Source organism: Eurosta solidaginis, unplaced genomic scaffold (assembly GCF_040869045.1).
Source record: "Eurosta solidaginis isolate ZX-2024a unplaced genomic scaffold, ASM4086904v1 ctg00001065.1, whole genome shotgun sequence".
In the NCBI taxonomy this organism is placed as follows: domain Eukaryota; kingdom Metazoa; phylum Arthropoda; class Insecta; order Diptera; family Tephritidae; genus Eurosta; species Eurosta solidaginis.
This window is the reverse complement of record NW_027136910.1, coordinates 398,120-412,529: the sequence shown is the minus strand read 5'-3', so window position 1 is coordinate 412,529 and position 14,410 is coordinate 398,120.

Genomic DNA, 14,410 nt, shown 5'->3' with positions numbered 1-14,410 from the left:
CTGCCGATTCGATAAGTTCGCTGCGTACAAGACGCGATAATGTTACTATAGATATACGAGGTTTTGTGTTAGTATCTTTAATTGGTGACGAATTTCCGAAATTGTCATCATACGAAGCACCTTCTTCAAAAATATCTAAATAATTCGGTTCGATGTCAACAGAATCGGGTAAATCAGCAGCAAGTAGTATTGTTATTTGTTGTTCATCATTAGATATATTTACACAGTTAATAGTGTGTACATTGGAAATGTTGGATTCACCATTGTCCTGGAATTCTAAATTGTCGTCGCTTGATTGACTCAATCTGATGACCAATTCACTATCAAACAAGTTTTCTACGCTTTCGTTATTTAAAGTATCCCTGCGAATAGTTGTTTGCTTCTGATTTCCATAGTTTTTATTTATATCGCTTATATCTATATCTTCTGTACAATCCGCTGTTGGGCTGTCTTCAGAATATTCTCCTATTATTTTACTATTAGCGTGTTTGTGGGTGCTGTTTGTTGTAAGATTGCTTACTTCATCTGTATGATTTTCTATAGTTTTACTTTGTTCCTTAATATCTAGTGCTGGACTTTTTTCTTTATTAATTAAATTATTTATTGTAAGATTCGGTTCCTTAGCGTCTTTGCTAATTTTTTCTGCAACAATTTTATTCTTAACTTTGTTTGTTTTTGTCTTGTTTATTATTTTATTCGCATTCTTGATACAGCGAGTTTTAAACAATTGTTTTTTCTTAATTATATTTGTTGATATTTTGGTAATATTAAGATTTATCTTTTTAGTAGTTTTATTTACTTGTAAAGAAGTTTTAGGGGTTTTCCGTTGCACTGTATGTTTAATTGTTGTTGAGTTTGCATTTGTAGCTCCTATAATTTTCATGCCAACTTCACTAGACGTCTGCAAAGTATTTTCTTCATTTTTATTTCCATTTCTAGCTAAGTTTGTAGCGTTTCCATTAATTTAATTTTTTTCATTTGTTACAGTTTCATAATTTTTTTCGATTCCTACAGTTAATGCTGCATTATCTGGCTTTTGAGAATTCATAGATTTCTTAACGCATTCGTTACGATTATATGACGTATTAATACGCCCTAATGCCTCATTTTGCCAATAATTAGTTTTAAACTTGTTTTCGTTTGACCACCGATAGTTACTTCTATTCGTTAAATTCTTATATCGATTTTTATTGTTCCAATGTGGTGTATAATAGAAAGTTTGATCGTTACGTGGTCCGTATTTAGGACGATATGGTTCTAGTCGATTTTGATACTGTAAAAGTTTGTATTTAGGAAAGTTAATTATTTTGAGATATGTTCATATGTATTTTGTTTTATTCAACGCTGGATTATCACTTTTACCTGATCTTTCCTTTATAGTTATACCCTCGGCTGCAAATAATAAAAAGAAAATTAAGTTATGACTAAGTTTTGCAGCTATTATATAGAAAATTTTAAAAAATGTATACAATGAAAATGTTTCAATTAAGCGGTGTGCAGTCATAAAGTTTACAACGCTTTCACCATTAAACTACAGAACCGATCATTCTGAAATTCTGTATACTTATTTTCAGAAATCGGAAAACGGTAATTCTGTTCAATTCTATTCCAATAATGCATAATATTAATAAGAGACGGCAATAAATCTAATTTGTACTATAAAAGCTTAAAATATTTTAATGAACTACCAAACGATGTGTGTAAGCAGTCCCTGGAGAGAATTGGGACAGGGAGAAGCATACATCTATATTGGGTCCCAGGGCATATGGGAATAGCTGGGAATGAAACAGCGGATGAACTAGCTAAAAAGGGCGCATCTCTTGAAGCTTGAAAGCTCCGTAGACGTCCCAATTAGACTGGCCGAAATTAAGCGAAGGTGAGAGGTGCAGGAAAAGCGTGGGTTCAAGCGCGGGGCTGTAAAGTGTCGAAGATTATGTGCAGGTCTTACAACCTTAGACTAACAAAGTTGCTTCTATCAGACTCATGATGGGTATTCTGACTGGACACTGCCTTCTGGCGTCACATGCCTTTAAATTTGGCTTGGTCAGTGATAGCAGATGTAGGAAGTGCGAGCTGGAGGAGGAAACGATTACGTTCTGTGCTCTTGCCCTGCACTTACCAGGCTAAGACTCCAGCTATTAGGAGTGATACAGCTGTCAGATCTAAAAGCAGCAAGTGGCTTAAACCCTAGGAAGCTTCTAGTATATGTCAAACTTCTGGTAACACCACGGACTTATTCAGTCTATGTGAGGTCCTCATGGACCGGCCAGTTCAACCTAACCTAACCTAACAAAACGATGTCAAAGTGCTAAAGTAGTCATATCCAGAAGTATCATTCATGGTGCGTCCAACCCACGTCTCGCTGATGCATCACCAAAAGCCCACGCACACACTAAGTTGCCGAAGCACAAACTGCAGTGCATCACTCTCTCTGCATCGCCGCTCAGTTATCTTTGCGCTTTAATGTGTCGATGGCATGTATCCCGCAGCATACGTAAGATTGCTGTACTGCCCAGCGCGGGAAATAAGGAGATTACCCTTTGTAATATAGGTTAGATTATAAATTAAATATAGTCATATAGTTATAAGCTACGCTAATTTAAGCCGTAATAAATAAATAAATCTCGTCCCGCTAAAATCGCCCATTGACAGTTACCTGAATTAAAATTTGTTAAAAAACAAATGCCCTTTTATGCCTTTAAAAAATCAGAAAACAATTTTTTTTTGCCGCAGAACAACAAAGGAATAATTAATGTAATTTTGTAACGCGTGCCAGAAATCCTACAAATTTCCATCATTACAGTCTTTAATAGCAAATAAACGAAGGTGCTCCTGTGGCACCTCGCTTGCAGATGGGCAGGATAGGATGGCGGTGAAAAATTCGAGAACAAGAAAAATTAAAACAAAGATATTGGAATACTTAATATTAACAGATTTAAAATTTATAACCTCAAAAAGTCTGTGCCAAAGAAGCCAACAAAAAGTTTGGCATTCCAAACAGAAAAAAGAAAAGAAGTGTCCTCCTACTCAGACAAAATGCTTACACACACACACACACAATCACACGTACGCAAAATATAAATCTTATTCATTTGCACCTTTCACAACTAATTAAAAATTTCGCAGTGAATACATAATTTGAGTGCAACAAGACTTATGGTAAGAAAGAATTTGTGTGGCTTAGAAATTCAAAGATTTTGTTAGGTGTTCTTTATTATACCTTTCATGAAAACGAAATGGTATATTAAATTCGTCACGAAACCCAAAATTGTAAGTCCTTAAAGAAAAATAAATAGACCCACCATTAAGTGTAACGAAATAATCAGGAAGAGCTGAGTTGATTTAGCCATGTCCGTCTGTCTGTTTGTATGCAAACTAGTCCCTCAATTTTTGAAATATCTTGATAAAATTTGGTGAGCGGGTGTATTTGGGTGTCAGATTAGACATTTGTCGGAACCGGCCGGATCGAACCACTATAGCATATATCCTCCATACAACCGATTTTTCAGAAAAAGAGGATTTTTGTCATATCTTCCTCAATTTAACAGATTGAAGCTTCAAACTTCACCATATACTTTCGTATATAGCATATATAGTTGTCTGAAAAAATCATAGAGATCGGTGGTATATATATTATATACCCCATATAAACTGTCAATTTTGGCCCTTCGAGTACAGTTTTGTAGCTAATTTAATTCGGACGCTATCGACTACCGTTTAATTTTGAACATTTTTTCTGTCTAGTTCTAAAAGAAGTTGAAAATTTTGATATAAAACTTTTGATATTCGTTGAATTGCAGCGTTAAGTATTGAGCTTGAATTCTTAGAAAATCGAAAAACAAGCATTGTACTTTGATTGAAAATTAACAAAACAGTTAAAGATAAAAGCAATTGTGTCTACTACCTGAAAGTAGAAGATTTCTAATTATAGAATCTAGACGTTTACGAATAGTAAAAAAGTTGGGGAATTTTTTTCGATTTCAAATCAGAAAGTCATGAATACGGCTATAAGCCACTTGAGTTTAAGCCTCACAATGTGTTGGTATTAGGTAGTTTTAAAATCGTGTTGAGTTTTTAGATAGGCGTCGTCCATATCCTTCCATAAAAATATTGCTCCACCGTTAAACGCAGGAAAGGCCGACTAACAAATTAAGACGGTTTTTAAACTATTTAAATTTGTTTGCTTTTTTAGACTAAAATTTAATAAGCCACAAAACTGTTATTTTGGTTTTCGATTTAAACATTTTATTTTTTTTTTATTTTTGAAAGTTCTATAAAATCTTGAAGGATATGAACAATATTTCGAACGCAGATCCATAGGGCTTTGAACTCAGATTGTTTTAAGAAGAAAATATTGAAACTTAAACGATATTTATATATGCTTAAAAAGTATTTATTCTGAGTGGATGTATTTGGGTGTACTGTTACGTTCATTGCTAAGAAATGTTAAAAGTTGCATACACAAATGCGTGCTGCGGTAATTTTGAGACAAAATAGTAAAGCGGCGTGAATTCGTTAATCATTTATACTTCATGGCGTTTTTAGGTGTGGATGGAGAGGGAGGCCCTTAATTTATTTTAAATTTAAGTATGTTATAAGTTATAACAAAGGTCTCCGCCAGCGACACCGACAATATCACGGCGGTTTTTGACTTCTAGGTGCAGAACACACTATATCCTTTAGGGCAGAATGGGAAGGAGGCCGAAACAGTGGTAGTGGCATTACAATCTACTCAGACGGCTCGAAAATGGAAAAGGGAAGCACAGCTGGAATGTACTTAAAGCATTTGCAGACAAACCAATCGTACCGACTTCCTGACTCATGCAAGGTGTTCCAGGCGGACCCGGTTCTCTCCCTTTGCTGGATCCCGGGGCAGAGCGACATTGAATGGAATGAGTTTACAGATGAGATGACCAGGAAATGTTCCCAAATGAACGCAAGCCAGGCGGACAGCTTAGTACGGCCACCGCTAGGACATATCTAGAGCAAAATCGAGGAATATGAGATTAGGATAGTAAAGGAGCAAGTTTTCTTCTCAAGCTTATCAAATTTGCAGTGAGAGTACTTACGGGCGACTGAGATTTGAGAGCGTATGGTTTTTCGACAATTTGGCAAAGGTTGGGAAGTGGATTTTTCACTCCTATTTAAGTTCTTCAAGGAAAGCAATCTGGTTGGACGGCTGTGCCACCTCCGGGCACTCACTAAGGGCACTCACAGTGGACAAAAATGTCTCCGAGTGAAAGTGTAGAAAATTCCCACGTATGTCCTCTAAACCTAACCTAACGCAAGGTCCCCGTTAAGTTGCTCAATCGTGCTAAATTAGTTAATACACAGACTTAATTTTTCGACAACAAAAACAAAGAAACCTGCTTCTACTCAGAAAATCGAGCCTGAGAAAAGGCTCAGTTTTTATGCATGAGACCCAATATAATAAAAAATAAAATAATTAAAAAAAAATGTTTAAGTTAAACTGTTTTATTGAAAACAATACATATATCAAGTAATAATAATACTAAAAGCTAGAAAATAATTAGGTAGGTCCTAGGTACTAGTCATCACACTCCTCATCAATGTAGGGCCTTGACCAGACAATTAAATAAAAGCGTTGGGCGCGTGAAAGACCATTTGCACCTGTGAATTGCTCCTATATGTTTTTCCATTAAACTCTTCTACGGATCGACTTTCGTTAGGCAACCGATTCTAAACAGTCGGCACTAAAATCGGATTCGGAAGCTCTGACATATCGGAAGCTCTGCAGATTTACTAGCTCTGCCGTCATTATCATCCCAGCTAAGCATGGCCAACAACTCGCTTGGCGTAATTGCGCTAACTCACTGAGTTGTTACTGGCTTTGGCGCTCGCTTTATGGTATTAACGCCAAAAAATTAGCGCATTTACCCAGATTGACGGCGCAATTTTTTGAAATTCGTTCGAGTTTTTCAAATATTCCATTCGTATACAAGTTAGCGGAAGTTTTCCGGTCATATTTCAAAAAATTAATATGCAAGCAACGTTAAGCTAAAAAATCCGAACAATAATTTATGCGGTGTTGATTGTGAAAGGATTCTTTGAGGTCTTAATTCGCACGCTCGTTTTTCCTATGCATGTAAACTTATGTCTTCTTTTGTTGACTATATGGAATTGTATAAATGTATGTGCAATGTAAAGACATACGACAGTTGCAGAGAAAAACGAAATGCGCTTATTTACATGAAATGATATCGAAAGGACCAAATAAATAGGATTTTTTGCAAATTTTATAAAAAAAAATCAAATATTTTGAACAGGAAAAAAAATTTGTTTCTCCAAGTGCGTGCAACTTCTAAGTTAAGTATACGCTCATTTACAGAAATATTTGCGATTCGATGTCATACAGTCAAGTCAATTAAAAAGTCTCGTCAAATACGTGACTAAAAGTCGTATTTAAGAGGAAATGAGTTAGTGAGAGCGGCAGGTATAATGACTTTAAGAAATTGTTAGGATGAAGTAAAATATTTGGATGATACAATTATATTATTCCTTTTCTTTTCTTTTAGTTTTGCAACTTCAAACACTTTACTTAAGGATAAGAAGTATTTTGACGATATAAGAAGTGCTTGACAAATATTTTCTTAGCGATAAAACGATGCGACTTAAAATATTTCAGACTGCTTTACTTTTAAATTAAGTATGTACAAATAAGAACTTAAATAACAATGAAAATTAAAACTGTAGTAAATTGCTTAAAGTGCGCATAGTACACGATTTTGAGGTGGCGATGGACAAAATGGGAATAGAGCTGGATAGTAAAAGAAGGAGCTTATAGCCTAAAGTGAACTTCGTACCGACTATTTTTGTTGAGCATACAGCAGCGACCAGAAAAATAGCAGTGGCAATTTTCTTCAAATTTAAACAATAAAATTTTTTTTTATAATTTGGGAAAAATTTAAACAACGCGACATCAGGACGTACAAGGCGACAAACGCTACGATTATACTTTGTAAATCCTTTAACAGTCTTTCTCCTGGAGAGGGTTTTGAACCCGTAATCTAGCGATGATTGAATATTGACAAAGTCATGCGAAGCCCATGTGTTATTATTCGTATGAACCAATGACACTGTAATTTGTGCTGCGACTAAATGGCACTAGATGTCGCAGTAAACTGATATGTAAGCGGCTATGCGACATCAAGCAATAGCTGCTTATGTAGCTTTTACTGCAACCTCTAGCAGTAGATTGCAGCACAAATCACGGATTCATTCAGTTGTGGGAGGTGTAATTGGGCCTGGGATCCGGATTATGGGTAAAAATGATTGTGAACTGCGATTTGAATGATGTCACTGTTCTGTCACAATCACTTATACAAGTCGTGACTGGGAAGTTATAGATCATGTTGTTCCTCAACAATTTTTCAATATTTTTTTAGTACTTTAGGTACAAGGTCAAGGAAAATGGGAATAATATTTTTGAAATTTTTTTCCGCGCGACATATTCTGCGTTTGGAATAATGGTTTCTTGAGTGCAGCTCTTTCAATTGCTGAAATTTTTTAAGATTTCTCGCTATGCTCTATGCGGGCTTGCTTTAACCTTTTCACCATTTGTTGGCCTTTTATATCGACAGCTGAGTGGAGTATCACCCTATTTCAGCTGTCAGTTCGAAAACGCTTTATCTGAGAATACTTTTCAAAAACATCCTCTTCCAGAATTTGTTTCAAAAACGCCTTCTTTAAACGAATTTTTAAACATGGCGTTTTTGAAACAAACTCTGAAGTAGGACAATATTAAAACGTTTGATGCGATTGGTTGTTTTCGAAACGGCAGCCAAGATAGGGCGATATTTCAATCAGAAATCGATGTAGTCTCATCTGCTTATCGGATCTTTTTTATACCACAGCACTTCAAAATCAAACACTGTGCGACGTCAGGTATAGTAGTGAATTTGGAAAAAAAGCACGAGGTGTTGTTTGGTTGATTGTTGTGGGAAAAATTAGTAAAAATATAAACAAACCAAATTGACACAGAGCGTACAAAAACAACATCGAAACCAAGTTGACATTAATTTTGCGTGTAACATTGAGTTTAATGAGACTTATAAATACAAGACAAGAGCAACTCGTTTATACAAATATAAATACTTTCTTGAATAGCTTGGCACAAAAAGCTGAAACTCACGAGGACCAACAAAAACAATAGAGATTTCGTTGCAACGCCGGGTTGGGGTAGAGTTTAATGATCGTTGTGAGTTAACTAATTGTTGCTTGCAAGAAATAATGTTTTGGCTTGATAACAACAATATAATTGTTGTAATTCTTGCTTAAAATGTATGCGTATAGACAAAAAAAGATACAAGTATGTGTAGAAGGGTTGATGTGTAACAGCTTGAGGTAATTTTCAACTTTGTAAGACAAGTGTTTTTCTTATTCTGAAGATTTTAATGAACGCAGCAGCTGCGTGTGGAAGTGCTGTTCTGAAGGAAGTTGTTTTTGGTTTAGAATATTTTTAAATTAAACATTTTAGTTGACAGTTGAACAGAATTGATGCACCAACAATCCTTTGCTTTCCTTTAGGGGGCCTAGTCTAATACGAAAATAATTTCATTTGGTTCTACCGCTTTCTCTCCATCTGCCCCTACCTTTTATGCGTCTTTATACTCAGTTGATCAGAGCTCACAGAGTATATTAACTATGATTGGATAACGGTTGGTTGTACAGGTATAAAGGAAACGAGATAGATATAGACTTCCATATATCAAAATCATCAGGATCGAAAAAAAATTTGATTGAGCCATGTCGGTCCGTCCGTTCGTCTGTCCATTAACACGATAACTTGAGTAAATTTTGAGGTATCTTGATGAAATGTGGTATGTAGGTTCCTGAGCACTCATCTCAGATTGTTATTTAAAATGAACAATATCGGACTATAACCACGCCCACTTTTTCGATATCGAAAATTTCGAAAAACCTAAAAAGTGCGATAATTCATTACCAAAGACGGATAAAGCGATGAAACTTGGTAGGTGGGTTGAACTGATGACGCAGAATAGAAAATTAGTAAAATTTTGGACAATGGGCGTGGCACCGCCCACTTTTAAAGGAAGGTAATTTAAAACTTTTGCAAGCTGTAATTTGGCAGTCGTTGAAGATATTATGATGAAATTTGTCAGGAACGTTACTCCTATTACTATATGTATGCTATAAAAATTAGCAAAATCGGAGAACGACCACGCCTACTTTAAAAAAAATTTTTTTAAAGTCAAATTTTAACAAAAAATTTAATATCTTTACAGTATATAAGTAAATTATGTCAACATTCAACTCCAGTAATGATATGGTGCAACAAAATGCAAAAATAAAAGAAAATTTCAAAATGGGCGTGTCTCGGCCCTTTTCAATTTAATTTGTCTAGGATACTTTTAATGCCATAAGTCGAACAAAAATTAACCAATCCTTGTGAAATTTGGTAGGGGATTAGATTCTAGGACGATAACGGTTTTCTGTGAAAAAGGTCAAAATCGGTTGAAGCCACGCCCAGTTTTTATGCACAGTCGACCGTCTGTCCTTCCGCTCGGCCGTTAACACGATAACTTGAGCAAAAATCGATATATCTTTACTAAACTCAGTTCACGTAATTATCTGAACTCACTTTGTATTGGTGTAAAAAATGGCCGAAATCCGCCTATGACCACGCCCACTTTTTCGATATCGAAAATTACGAAAAATGAAAAAAATGCCATAATTCTATACCAAATACGAAAAAAAGGGATGAAGCATGGTATTTGGATTGGTTTATTGACGCCAAATATTACTTTAGAAAAAAAATTTGTAAAATGGGTGTGACACCTACCATGTTAAGTAGAATGAAATGAAAAAGTTCTGCAGGGCGAAATAAAAAACCCTTGAAGTCTTGGCAGGAATACTGTTCGTGGTATTATGTATATAAATAAATTACCGGTATCCAACAGATCATGTTCTGAGTCACCCTGGTCCACAGTTTGGTCGATATCTGGAAAACGCCTTCACATATACAACAACCACCACTCCCTTTTAAAAGCCTCAATAACACCTTTAATTTGATACCCATATCGTACAAACATATTCTAGAGTCACCCCTGGTCCTCCTTTATGGCGATATATCGAAAAGGCGTCCACCTATAGAACTAAGCCCCACGCCCTTTTAAAACACTCATTAACACCTTTCATTTGATACCCATATCGTACAAACATATTCTAGAGTCACCCCTGGTCCACCTTTATGGCGATATCTCGAAAAGGTGACCACCTATAGCTCTACGGCCCACTCCCTTTTAAAAATACTCATTAACACCTTTCATTTGATACCTATATTGTACAAAAGAAGTCTAGAGTCACCCCTGGTCCATCTTTATGGCGATATCTCGAAAAGGCGACCACCTACAACTACCACCACTTCCTTTTAAAACCCTCATTAATACGTTTAATTTGATACCGATATCGTACAAACACATTCCAGAGTCACCCCTGGTCCACCTTTATGGCGATATCTCAAAAAGGCGTCCCAATATAGAACTAAGACCCACGCCCTTTTGAAATACTCATTAACACCTTTCGTTTGACACCCACCTAGTCCACCTTTATGGCGATATCTCGAAAAGGCGTCCACTTATAGAACTAAGGCCCACTCCCTGTTAAAATGCTCATTAACCCCTTTGATTTGATACCCATATCGTACAAACACATTCTAGAGTCACCCCTGATCCACCTTAATGGCGATATCTCGAAAAGGCGTCCACCTATAGAACTAAACCCCACGCCCTTTTGAAATACTCATTAGCACCTTTCGTTTGATACCCATACTGTACAAACGCATTCTAGAGCCACCCCTGGTCCACCTTTATGGCGATATCTCGAAAAGGCGTTCACCTATAGAACTAAGGCCCTCTCCCTTTTAAAATGTTCATTAACCCCTTTCATTTGATACCCATATCATACAAACAAATTCTAGGGTCACCCCTGGTCCACTTTTATGGCGATATCTCGAAACGGCGTCCACCTATGGAACTAAGGATCACTCCTTTTAAAATACTCATTAACACCTTTGATTTGATACCCATATCGTACAAACAAATTCTAGAGTCAACCCTGATCCACCTTTATGGCGATATCCCTAAATGGCGTCCACCTGTAGAACTATGGCCCACTCCCTCATAAAATACTCTTTAATACCTTTCATTTGATACACATGTCATACAAACACATTCCAGGATTACCCTCGGTTTATTTTCCTACATAGTTATTTTCCCTTATGTTGTCACCATAGCTCTCAACTGTAATGTTCGGTTACACCCGAACTTAACCTTCCTTACTTGTTTTAATCTAATATATAAAATTCTTCTGTTACGGTTTTAGAGGCTGAACTCCTCCGAAACGGCTGAACCGATTCTCATGAAATTTTGTGAGAATATTGGGTAGGTCTGAGAATCGGCCAACTACGCCGCCAACTTTCGCTACGTGTCTAGGGTCTTGAGATCAAAACGTGGACCCGGGTACCCCTAGAATGTGTTTATACAATATGGATATCAAATGAAAGCTGTTGATGAGTGCTATAGTACAGGATAATTTTCATACCCGTGGGTGACTAGGGTCTCGAGATATAGGCCAAAACGTGGACCAGGATAATCCTAGAATGTGTTTATACAATATGGATGTCAAATGAAAGCTGTTGATGAGTGCTATAGTACAGGATAAATTTCATACAACTGGGAGGCTAGGGGCTCGATATATAGCCCAAAACATGGACCCGGGTACCCCTAGAATGTGTTTATACAATATGGATATCAAATGAAAGCTGTTGATGAGTGCTATAGTACAGGATAATTTAAGATAAGATAATAAGGGTCTCGAGATATAGCCCAAAACGAGGACCCGGGTACACCTTGAATGTGTTTTTACATTATAGGTATCAAATTGAAGCTGCTGATGTATGCTTTAGTACAGAGTAAGTTTTACACCGCTGGGTGACTACGGTCTCGAGATATAGGCCAAAACATGGACCCGGATACCTCTAGAATGTGTGTGTATTATGGATATCAAATGAAAGCTGTTGCTGAGAGCTCTGAAGTTCATTGTGATATTCGATTTAGTCGCATCAACCTGGCAAAACTGATAAATATGCATGCGAAGCCGAAATAAAGACATGAATTAATAATATCCACATACTTATTTGCCTATAATAGTATTTACGATGCTTTTTTCCGGGAAGTATAATAGAGACGGACTGGGACTGGGACTGGGACTGAGACTGAGACTCGGAGTGGGACTGGGACTGAGACTCGGAATGGGACTGGAACAATATACATACCACCGTCTGGGACTGGCAATAAGAGATGAAGAAGAAGGAGAAAAACTTGAGAGAAGAGAAAAGAGAGAAGGAGACTGAGAAAGATATAGAATGAGACGAAGATGGAGATGAAGGGAAAAAGACGGAGGGAGAAGTGAATAAAGAGATTAGGAAAAAGTGTAGAGGGGTAGGGCAGAGTTAGACGGAAAAAGCTTATTAAAATGTATGCAGATAGGCCAAATTTAGGGCAGAACAACGTCTGCCGGGTCTGCTAGTGTTCTTTATATTAAGATCTTTCATAAGTTTTAATTCTTATGGTTTCATTAAAGGTTCTTATTAAATATGATCCTTTCAAATTCCTAGTATTATTATTTGTAGTAATATTTCCTTCGAGATCATTTAAAAGTACTAATCCATTATTTATTTCAACAATATTTTTAACATGTTCCGTGTTTGTTACGGTGCACATATGGTTTATTCTTTATTAAATTTCTTATACAATTTTCATTTTCTAAATTAACAATTTGAGTTTGTTTGCAAATTTTTATTTCATTTATTATTTTACAATCTTTTTTTATACCGTTACAATATTTTCTCAAATTTTATCTTTAAAATAGTTCCGTTTTTACTTAAAGGCTTAATTATAATAGATTTGCAAGTTTCTTTACCGGTTTTCGGTACTTTTATCATATAAATTAGTAAATTGTGTTTTACAGCGATTTGAAAGTCTGCAAAATTCAAAGATTCTTCTAACGATCCAAATGGTAAATTTTCTTCTATAAAAATTTTATTTATTCTATGAGCTTCTTGATTGGTAATAATAACTGAGTTAATAATGTTCTATTTTGTTAAATGAATTGCTCTTTTAATATTTTCTAACTCCTCTTTGATTATGTCAATTTTAAATTTATACTGAAGTATTAGGGCGGTTTGAAATTCGTTACTGTTTCCTAGAGACTTTATTATTGAGTTGCTAATTTGTGTGATATTGTTAATTCTTTCGATAATATTTTTGTTAATTACTACTTGTTGGTTATTATTTTCAACTATTTCGTGAAATTTACTATTGATGGCTACCAAGTCGTCATGGCCAGGATTGCCAGCTATCCATTTCCATGCTGTCCTACGAAATCTAGGGATCTTTTATTTTTGTATGTAGGTAAGATGTTATTAATGATTGCGTTGATGTTATTTATCTGCTCTGCTATAAATGTAAAGGGGGTTGTTAGTTGGTATGTTTCTAATGAAGTTTCTGTTTAGTTCTTGTAGTATTGTAGAGTATTCCGTTATGTTTGCCATGTGGATAATCCGGTAAGTTCCTGTTTGAACTTTGCCAATTCCGTCTTCCATAACAACGATTTCTGATTGAGTGAAGTCTAGCACTTCAACGGAACCATCGCATAAAATAAAGTTCAGGAAAAGGAGAAATCTAAAATAAAAATGTGCTGAATTAGTTTCGTATGCGGTCATTGTGAACTATTTTTCCTGATTCTGTTGTTATTGTGGAATTCCTATTTTCTTTTACAATTTCTTCTTTGTATCGTTTGGAAAGTTTGGTACCTAGTACTTTGTTTTGTCTAACGAAAACCTTTTGTCCTGGCCTGAAGCCTATAGTGTCCTTTTCATTCTTGTTATGGTATTGTAGGTCTTGTTCTTGTGTCTTTTTTAGTTTTTAAAAAATTTTTGCCCTGGTTTCTTCTCGATTTTCGCGATTGGATGGACAGGGTCTGCCGAAAAATATGTCAACTGGTTTTTTTCCTGTAACAGAGTGGATAGTATGATTGTATTCGTTTACAGACCATTACAATAGTCCCTCAAAGTTTTTGTCTGTATGTAATGTTCATCAGGAAACTCTGGAAGTCTTGATGGAGACACACTTTCCGGGATGCACGGATGCGATAGCACGACGTTGCCAGAAAACCGCGCGTACCCTCCGGAAGCCGACGTCACAGACATCGTTGATCAGGATAAAATATCATGGGTTATAAAATCGTTCTAAACCTACAAATTGGCGGGACCGGATGGTGTGAAACCGGCTATGTTACAAGCCGATTGGACGAATTGATACCACATCTACACGACATCTTCTCAAGATGCCTTCAAGATAGTTATGTA